This window comes from Pseudoliparis swirei, chromosome 19, assembly GCF_029220125.1.
Source record: "Pseudoliparis swirei isolate HS2019 ecotype Mariana Trench chromosome 19, NWPU_hadal_v1, whole genome shotgun sequence".
In the NCBI taxonomy this organism is placed as follows: domain Eukaryota; kingdom Metazoa; phylum Chordata; class Actinopteri; order Perciformes; family Liparidae; genus Pseudoliparis; species Pseudoliparis swirei.
The window spans coordinates 27,001,380-27,011,989 of NC_079406.1; the positions used below are offsets into that span (position 1 = coordinate 27,001,380).

Sequence of the window (10,610 nt, forward strand, 5' to 3'; positions counted from 1 at the left end):
ATGAGAGAAGCTGGATGGAAACGGGGGAAATCCATAAAACTCTCAATTGCACAAAAAACGCTCCCTTGAGGCGTTTGTTGTTGTTGTTGTTGTTGAGAAATAATTGACGCTCTCAATAAAATATGAAATACACCGTTACCAAATAAATACTGACGTGGTGAACATGCTGGCAAATACATCCAGACTGGGGAGAACAAGTCTTCTTGTCCTTCTTGTTCTTATTCTTCTCCTTCTATATATATATATATATATGTACTTTTTAAAAATATTTATATAAATAAATAAATATATATTTAAATAATATATATATATAATTATTCATTTGAACTCCTGAAGAGTCGCGTAGTTGCTGAAATCTTCAATTCCCTAATAGCTGTTGAGTGTTTAATCTTTTTAATAATTATTTTGCGTGGTGTCGTGAAAATGAGCATGTATTAAAAAAATTACACAGTTTAAATAACAGTCTTGAGAACTATTTGGTTCCCACATTCGGAGTTCTGAAGGAAAATATTTTGTGTGTTCTTTTATTTTAATGAAATTAAATAAATACAAATATTTATTTTAATAAAATTAAATAAATAAAAAATATGTATTTGTATTTAAATATAATTAAATAAATGAAAAAATTATTTTAATACAATAAAAAAAAATACAAATATATTTTGTATTTTAATAAAATTTATATATTTTTATTAATTGTGTTAACCTTTTAATTTAGGCTCATTGGAAAGACCCAATAAATAAATCACAAATGTTCAAAATAATGTTATGAGTATTCAGATAGAATAAAAAAGATTGTTTAAATTCTACAACATAATCTCATCATTTTGAGTTGAACCCACAAACTGCAGCTCCGTTCATCGCTACGACAACGATCCTCGATTTCCTGTCCCATCTCGAGGAGAGGGGCCGCTGCGAGCGCTGCCACCGCCGGGTTAAATTATTCAGAGGACGCTCGTGTTCCCCCAAAGGAAAAAATAAGAACCAGAACGCATCGTAAAAGCACAAAAGCTTCTTGAGGAATGTAGCCGTGTGATAAAAGAAGAGGAGAGCCGTCGGTTCATCGCGCTTCAGCTTGAAGGATTCTGATTGGAGGGGAAGGCGGACGCCACCAGCCTGCAGCCGGCGTGCATCGATGATGAGGGAACACATTTTGGGGGAAATTTTTTAAAACGTAAATACTGAGTTTAAACATAGTCTTTTTTTACGAAATGTGTTTGAAATCTGAAATAAAAACTTTAATAATTCGTTTGAATATTTTTTTTGCCTTTGATTTTAGCTTTTTAAATATAAAATATCATTACTCATCTGTGGCATATAAATAAATATGGATAAATATATATAATTACAAATAATTATATGTATATATATATATATATATAAATAATATACTGTATATAAAATGTTTATTTAAATAATAAATATATATATAATAATAAAATATGTTTATATATATATATAAAAACACATCATCTGTATATGTATATAAATGAATTATATATTTATATAAATATAAATATATTTATTTGAGGATGTCATCTTGGGCGTTTGGGAAACTGATTTTTTCTCCATTTCTTTTAGAAGTTCAAACAACTTATCGATTGGTCAAGGAAATAATATTTCTTTCAGCTGTATTCTGTTAGTCCCCAGGCCCGGTGCCTCCCCCCTGATTAAAACCCAATCACCTCACCCATCAGTCAGCACAGCTTCATCTCCTCATCCTCCATCTACACATCCTCCATCTCCTCATCCACTCCACAGAGTCTCATCTCACCTGCTCAATAACACATCATTAGTCCTGCATTTGGGTCCAACTGACCCCATCATGACACCTGGACCTCCGACTGCACAGCAACAGTCTGGATTTCCTGAATGTTCATTCATGCAGAACCAGCCTTAATTAAACCTTAATATGTGGTAATATGTTGTTAGGTTGTGGAAACCAGATTACCAGGAAAGAAAATGATGAATACATTTCTGCCTGCAGAGAAATGTCTATATTACTAAATCAACTCTGTCGAGTGAGATGTTCACGGCTTTAAAAAAAGAGGGAACATTATTCACTGCCAGAGGAGAGCAAGAAAATAGTAAGACAGCAATTATTCTGCATCCCAAAGTCAATTCAGGAGATAAACTGCCGGATTTATTACCACAGACGATTAGGGAAGAACACACACAAGACGTGCATATCATATACAGTATCTATATATTCTCGATTAGAGGTGTCACAATGCCAGACACTTATCTGTTTATTCCAATCCCAGAGAAATTCCACAATTCTCGACTTCCAACTCGATACCGTGGTGCAAAACACTAAAAACTATTTAACTTGCTGATACCAACTCAAAGCTCATAATTCATGTTTTATATCACTGTGAAAACTTTTTCCTCAAACAACTACATTTGAGCAAATCATGATTATGATAATCAACCTTCACCCAATAATCATTTGTAATAAATAACGTCCTCTTACCGGTCACCCTAACATCCTCTTACCGGTAACCTTAACGTCCTCTTACCGGTAACCGTAACGTCCTCTTACCGGTAACCGTAACGTCCTCTTACCGGTAACCGTAACGTCTTCTTACCGGTAACCGTAACGTCCTCTTACCGGTCACCCTAACATCCTCTTACCGGTAACCTTAACATCCTCTTTCCGGTAACCTTAACGTCCTCTTACCGGTAACCGTAACGTCCTCTTACCAGTAACCTTAACATCCTCTTACCGGTAACCGTAACGTCCTCTTACCGGTAACCGTAATGTATTCTTACCGGTAACCGTAACATCCTCTTACCAGTAACCGTAACGTCCTCTTACCGGTAACCGTAACGTCCTCTTACCGGTAACCGTAATGTCTTCTTACCGGTAACTGTAACATCCTCTTACCGGTAACCGTAACTCTCTCTTACCGGTAACCGTAACTCTCTCTTACCAGTAACCGCAACGCCCTCTTACCGGTAACCGTAACTCTCTCTTACCAGTAACCGCAACGTCCTCTTACCGGTAACCTTAACGTCCTCTTACCGGTAACCGTAACGTCCTCTTACCGGCAACCTTAACGTCCTCTTACCGGTAACCTTAACATCCTCTTTCCGGTAACCGTAACATCCTCTTACCGGTAACCGTAACATCCTCTTACCGGTAACCGTAACATCCTCTTACCGGTAACCGTAACGTCCTCTTACCGGTAACCGTAATGTCTTCTTACCGGTAACTGTAACATCCTCTTACCGGTAACCGTAACTCTCTCTTACCGGTAACCGCAACGCCCTCTTACCAGTAACCGCAACGTCCTCTTACCGGTAACCTTAACGTCCTCTTACCGGTAACCGTAACGTCCTCTTACCGGTAACCGTAACGTCTTCTTACCGGTAACCGTAACATCCTCTTACCGATCACCCTAACATCCTCTTACCGGTAACCTTAACATCCTCTTTCCGGTAACCTTAACGTCCTCTTACCAGTAACCGTAACGTCCTCTTACCAGTAACCTTAACATCCTCTTACCGGTAACCGTAATGTCCTCTTACCGGTAACCGTAATGTCTTCTTACCGGTAACCGTAACATCCTCTTACCAGTAACCGTAACGTCCTCTTACCGGTAACCGTAACGTCCTCTTACCGGTAACCGTAATGTCTTCTTACCGGTAACTGTAACATCCTCTTACCGGTAACCGTAACTCTCTCTTACCAGTAACCGCAACGCCCTCTTACCGGTAACCGTAACTCTCTCTTACCAGTAACCGCAACGTTCTCTTACGGTAACCTTAACGTCCTCTTACCGGTAACCGTAACGTCCTCTTACCGGTAACCTTAACGTCCTCTTACCGGTAACCTTAACATCATCTTTCCGGTAACCGTAACATCCTCTTTCCGGTAACCGTAACATCCTCTTACCGGTAACCGCAACATCCTCTTACCGGTAACCGTAACGTCCTCTTATCGGTAACCGTAATGTCTTCTTACCGGTAACTGTAACATCCTCTTACCGGTAACCGTAACTCTCTCTTACCGGTAACCGCAACGCCCTCTTACCAGTAACCGCAACGTCCTCTTACCGGTAACCGTAATGTCTTCTTACCGGTAACTGTAACGTCCTCTTACCGGTAACCTTAACATCCTCTTACCGGTAACCGTAACGTCCTCTTACCGGTAACCTTAACGTCCTCTTACCGGTAACTGTAACATCCTCTTACCGGTAACCGTAACGTCCTCTTACCGGTAACCGTAATGTCTTCTTATCTGTAACTGTAACATCCTCTTACCGGTAACCGTAACTCTCTCTTACCGGTAACCGCAATGCCCTCTTACCAGTAACCGCAACGCCCTCTTACCGGTAACCGTAACTCTCTCTCCTCCAGCCAGTTTCAACAAAGATTTGTTGTTCACTTCCTGTGGTTATTTTAACCCACCTCAAACTTAACTTAGCAGCTTTGTTGCTTTTTGTTCAAAGTTTATTTTGAAAAGACCACGTGCGTAACGAGCAGGAAGTGACACGCGTCGTTGCCTTTAACGTAAAAACGCACCAATAAGTAAGACGTGCGTTGCCATGGCGTTCCCTGTTGGTCGGGGTGCGTCTCCGGTGGGAATCGGCCGCTTGCAGCAGAACTGCTCCAGGAGGAACGTTCCCGGCGTGATTGATGAGTTTCCAGCTAAAGCGTCGTCGCGAAAACTTCTCCGTTGCATTTTTTTGTCCGAATGAAGTTGTTGCTGCTCAAACAGAATCTCTGTGTTCGCAGCCGGAGGTGATACGCCTATAAATAAACACAGACTTTCTCTCCTCAACACTAAACCACTGTCTCTCTCTCTCACATCCGCTCCTCTCTCGGTGAACTCTCGCTGCCCGCCGTGTCACGTAGAAAGACTCAATAATCATCGAGGGAGACAACGTTGTGTTTGTCCTCCTCTTTAACCCGGCGGCTCCAGCTTGTTTATCACCCACCTCCTCTTGTCTTCAGCCCACCCCCCTCCTCCATGTTCTGGCTTCTTGGTCGAGTTCACAGCCTCGATCCAACAAGTCGAGAGAAACTCCCTCAAACTTTAATCATGTTGTGTTTTCCCGATGTCGTCGGGAATGTTCAGAGTCTCACTGAAAATAAACTACCGTCGGGTTTAGACAACAACACGTCGGCTTGAATAAGTATTTACACGAGAGTTTAGGCAACAAAAAACGGTTCAGGGAAAGCGCCGCGTCACGACAACGCTTGAGAACGCACTTTATGTTTAATGATCGCCTCTGTTTCTGGGTTTTTTTTGAAGTTCCAGGCCTCTTGTTTGACTTCCTGTCTCATCCCGTTACGTTTCTATATTTTGGTCATTTCAGTGTTTCCCATATTATTTTGTGTCCATTACTTCTGTCGTTTCGGACGACTTCACTTCCCGCCTTAATGCCGTTATTAGAGTCGACAGTGGGAAGCAGACGAGGTCATTATTATTTAAGTCATTCATCAACCATAAGAATGCCAAACATCTCTCTGGTTGCAGCTTCGTGTTCATGCGAGTATTTTTAAACGGAATATCTTTAGACTTCGGACAGAACAAACCATTTGAAGACATCCCTCTTGCATTCTGGGAAACTTCCTGGAGCAAACAAAGTGAATTGAGGGTTTAAGTCGATAACCAGCAGTCCTCACTGTCTTTGCTCTGAGCAGACTCGGCATCTCTCAGTTTTCTGTACCAACATCGTCGGTAATGAATCTCTTTAATCTTGAAGAACCTTTTTCTCGCTGATCATTAAATCTAACGGACTTCTCACCGATGCTGAACAACCTGCACATTGAGTCTAAGCAGACGGTTTTCCTTTAGCTGGTCGGGGTCAGCTCGTGCAGCTGGACACTAAAGAATAAAGAATACAGATATTAAGTTATAGTTAAGAGAACCTATCCATGTGATGTGAGAACCTTGCAGCTTCTGACTGAACTCGTGTTCTTCTTGTCTTGACCTCCGTGTGAACTTCGATTTCAACTCTTTAAAAGTTTCTGACCCAACATCCACAATGTCCAACACTTACAGATTCAATGCGTCCATATGTGTATTTATTATGATTATTATGTCAAATCTGACGGAATCGTTCTTATAAATGTTCATTTGTACCTTTTTTTTGAGGATCTCCAACAGACCAAAGAGCCTCGGGCTAGAAAAACAACCAATCAGAGCTTCTCAGGTGGAGCGAGGAATGAAAAGGTCACGTTCTGATGCCAGAGAGAGAACAAGTGCAATAAAGATGGCAATAAGCGCAGAGGGGCCTCAGCTGTACACACACAAATAGAAACTCTTAAAGGGCCAGTGTTGCATTTAGAAGAATCCATGAGCAGAAATGGAATAATATTCATAACTATGTTTTTATTAGTGAATAATCAGCTGGACATTTTTTTTGTTGACATACTTGATTTTATATCAAATAATTTTCATTTGTAAGTATTTAAATCACACATGTTCTCTACATGTTCTCTACATGTTCTCTACAGGTTCTCTACATGTTCTCTACAGGTTCTCTACATGTTCTCTACATGTTCTCTACAGGTTCTCTACATGTACTGTATATGTATATATATATATATATATAATATTTCTTCACTGCTTCCAACAAAGCCTCTGTGTTGACTGACAACCACTCGAGTGGGACAGACGCAGCTGAAGGTTTGAGCAAAACAAATCATCCTGACATGTGTTCGTCGTACGAGATCCATCCAGATCGAGGAACAGTTCTGGCATCTTAACACCGGCCGCTTCATCGGCACCGTCTTTACCCGCGGGACATGAACGTCTCGCGGCTCCATCCCCCCGGGGAACGCTGTGCGTCCGCCCAAAAAACTAAATCATGAATGCAGAATATTTGCCTATAAATTTAGAGACGACTGGGATCTTAGTCCACATATCCCATGGTGCACCTGGCTGCAGCCTCGTACCGAGCGTCATGTTTACTGGCATGCAGCGCTGCACGTCCTCCGCTGGATGTCAGCTGTTGTTTACCATTGAGATCAATACGAGGATGGTATGTATCGAGTGTTCTCCACAGCACCAACACATGAATGGACTCCAGATATAACTCAGAGCATCGACCGCAGGACCAGCAGCATGGGAGATCCTTCACGACGCCAGATCTGTGTCTTTAACCCTTGTGTTGCCTTCGGGTCATTTTGACCCGAATCAATATTACACCCTCCCCCTGCCTATGGGTCATTTTGACCCGATTCAATGTTTCACCCTCCTGTTACCTTTATATTTACTAACATATTTTACCCTTTGGGTTCAATTTGACGCCAGCAATTAAAACCTCCAGAAAATTATTAGAATTAATATTGTTTTCCAAGTTTAAGTGTGAGGCACTTTATGTTTGTTTGTTGACTACCGAAAGAACACCGACATTAAACATTGAATGGGGTCAAATTAATCCGAAGGCGGCAGGAGGGTGTAATATTGATTCGGGTCAAAATGACCCGAAGGCAACACAAGGGTTAATACACAAACAAACAAAAAGGTTGACAGCAAATGTCTGCTCTCAACAACAAATCCGCTCCTCCAAAAAAATTTTTTTGCATATATAAAAAAATCCCCAGAAAAAGCCCTTCGTTTAAAAAATCTAAAACTTTGCTGAAGGAAAAAATTATTCGCCCTCCAAAAAAAACCTTTTCTAAAAAATTAAAAAATCATTAAAAAAACGTTGCTCTCAAAAAAAGAACTTCGCTCTAAAAATCTAAAACTTTGCTCAAAGAAAAAAAATACGCAGTTGTTGTTTTTTAGAGTTTTTGTATTTTGAGAGTAAAGGTTTTTAAATTTGAGAGCAGAAATTTTCTCTCAAACCATTTATTCTGTTTGCGTAATAATGACACAAATCTATCTTCATTACTCCGTCTTCAGAAAACTGCATGAATTATCCTAAAAACCTGAGTCAGCGTTCAGAGTCGAGCTCTAAAGGGACAAACATTACTCCCCCCCCCCCCCTTCATTTTATTATTTTGGAGAGCTGATCCAACAGCTATATATATATTTAATAATATCCAGATCCAACAGAGACCAGTCCACTATGGACAGACCCAGATCCAGCAGGGACCAGTCCACTATGGTCAGACCCGGGTTCTCTGCAGTTGGGGCTCGGGTCCTATCGTTGCCCCCACCCGTGGAGGGAAGGGAGGCCTTGGGGGAACCAGGACTGAGAGGGGCAGACCGTGCTGCAGTAAGATGAGGTTTTCTAGAAAAAAAGGGGCTCGGACGCAATACCACTTCAGTCCACAGGGGTCGCCAAAGCCCACATGAAACGAAAGTTTCTCTTTGACTTTACTCAATGCAACGCAGCCATGAAGACTGCGACACCGATGTCCTGTGACTCCATAGAAACACCACCTTTGTAGAGACTATCAACTATTTCATAAATGTATAACTTAGCCTAAAAATATAAATATATAAAATATTAAAGCTTTCCAAACCCAGTGCAAACACAGCCTCAGATGTCAGTCACCGGTTGATATAGGAAGAGCAAACACTCTCATTATTCCAGAGGCCATCCAAAAATAATACAACAGCATCTTTCCTACGGGAAGTGGACGTCACATCTGGAGCGGCGTCTCCCCGTTACGGCGTGGGAGGACCGACCGTGGAGAGCCCCCGCTCAGCGTTTCATCTGCATCTCCTCCGAGAGAACACTCATTTCCCCGACGGCCTCCTGTGGGCCAACCTGCACATCTGCAGGCAGGCTCGCAAAATAAACGTTAAAAAATCGGATTCGAGACATATTTTTACACCAGAGTCCATCTGAGAAGCCCCGACGCCCACGACGTTACATCACGGACACCAAAGAGATCCTCATGAGTCCTCCGCCTCTGATCCGGCCCTCACGGCTCCTCCCCCGCCCCCCCCCGCGGCTCGTGGGCGACGCCGGAGAGGAGGAAGCGGCGCCGGTCGCCGTATCAGTTCAACACAACGACACGTTGCACCTGCACCTTTGATCGAGGCACGGCGATCCCCCCCCCCACGGACGTTTTATTGTGGTTATCTAAGAGTTATGGAACAAAGTCCCTCAAGGAACCGGCGGTACAATCAGGCGAGAGCCAGCTGAAGACGTCTAAGAGTCAAACACTGAATTCATAGAGAGATTTTAAGAGGACTTTGCCAAGAGGTCGTTATCTAAAGTGAGATATAACCTCAAAATGATGCTGTCAGAAACTCACTGAGTGAGAAGTCAAAATTACACACTTGTAAAATCCTTCCAGCCTTTTTAAAAAACAATGTTTTTAGTCATTGCCAGATATCATAAGAGCCAACCGATGGAAATGAATGCATACAAGTGTTTAGAAACAGTTTAAATGAAAGCTCTATTTGAGAGAGATGGAGGGGAAACACATCAGTGAATCCCACCATGCAGCAGGATGACAGCAAGACTGATCACCCACACACACACACACACACACACACACACACGACAGCTGACAGTCAACCCACGGCATGGATCTATAGACCACTAGAGACCTCTATAGACCCCCTCGTCGATAGAGTACTGATCCTGCAGCATGGAAACACGATGTCATTCACATCCACACTGATCGATCTGAAGGGGGGTCCATACATGGAGATCAGAAGACCCTCACACACTATAGGTTACACTATTTAGTGGATTCATTTGACACCGACACACACACAGTGGATATCGATTATTTCATGTCACGGGACAGATACCATCACAAGTAAGATTCCTCTAGATTCCTATAATAATAATAATAATAATAATAATATCAAAATACTACTCCTAAATGAATCTCCATGAAGAGAAACTCTCCTCAAATAGGAACCCGATGGTCCAGTCGCTCCAGGTGACGTTGTGCTCACAGGAGGACCAACACACCTGGGATGACAGCAACATGATGAGAATATCACAAAGGTGTAGTTTCATTGTTGGGAAGGTCAACCAGAGGTCAACCAGAGGTCAACCCCTCACCGCTGGAGACGACCAGCGGGAACACGCGCGCAGTCTGCGGGAATCGGGCGGCTTCCACTCACCATTTCCTCGCGGAGGCTCCGGGTCCAGAGAGCACGGCACGGCACGGCACTAAATCCCCGCGAGCCGCGCCAGCACGCGCATCGCTCTTCGCTCCGAGCTCCACGCGCCAAAAGAAAACTACTGGACCCAAAAAGGAGAGAAAGTAACGGCAGCGCGAGAGGAGGTCGTGGCTGCGCGCGCGCGCGAGACAGGGGATGTGTGTGTGATGGGGGGGGGGGGGGAGAGAAGAGTGTCTCTCTTCGTGGGAGTGAGACGACACGCGCGGCAGGAATGTGTGGAGGAAGTGTCCGTGGCGCACGAGACCAGCGAGGAGCGACTGTGGCGGCGCGCGTGTGGAGACGCGCGAGAGAGAGAGAGAGAGAGAGAGAGAGAGAGAAAGAGAGAGGGAGAGAGAGAGAGACTGAGTCGAGGAAGCTCTTGGAGAGACGCAGATGTCGCGCTGCCCGTCGGCTCTAGTCCCTCCTCTTGAGCCCCGAAGTGAGGGAAGAAGGTCTAACACTGGGTGTGTAGACCCTCAGGTATAACACAGGGTGTGTAGACCCTCATTATAGAGGTCTAATACTGGGTGTGTAGACCCTCATTATAGAGGTCTAATACTGGGTGTGTAGACCCTCA

At 43.3% G+C, this 10,610-nt stretch overlaps 1 protein-coding gene across 1 annotated transcript in view; it reads right to left on the reverse strand.

Annotated features, from left to right (window-relative positions):
- The window catches only part of htr4 (5-hydroxytryptamine receptor 4), a 68,319-nt gene extending 58,259 nt beyond the window's left edge, over nucleotides 1-10,060 (reverse strand). Inside the window, exon 1 of the mRNA XM_056439331.1 lies at nucleotides 9,995-10,060. The gene's annotated coding sequence lies outside the window, so the exon portion shown is untranslated. The remainder of the gene's footprint in view (nucleotides 1-9,994) is intronic.
- Between the last annotated feature and the right edge of the window lie 550 nt (nucleotides 10,061-10,610).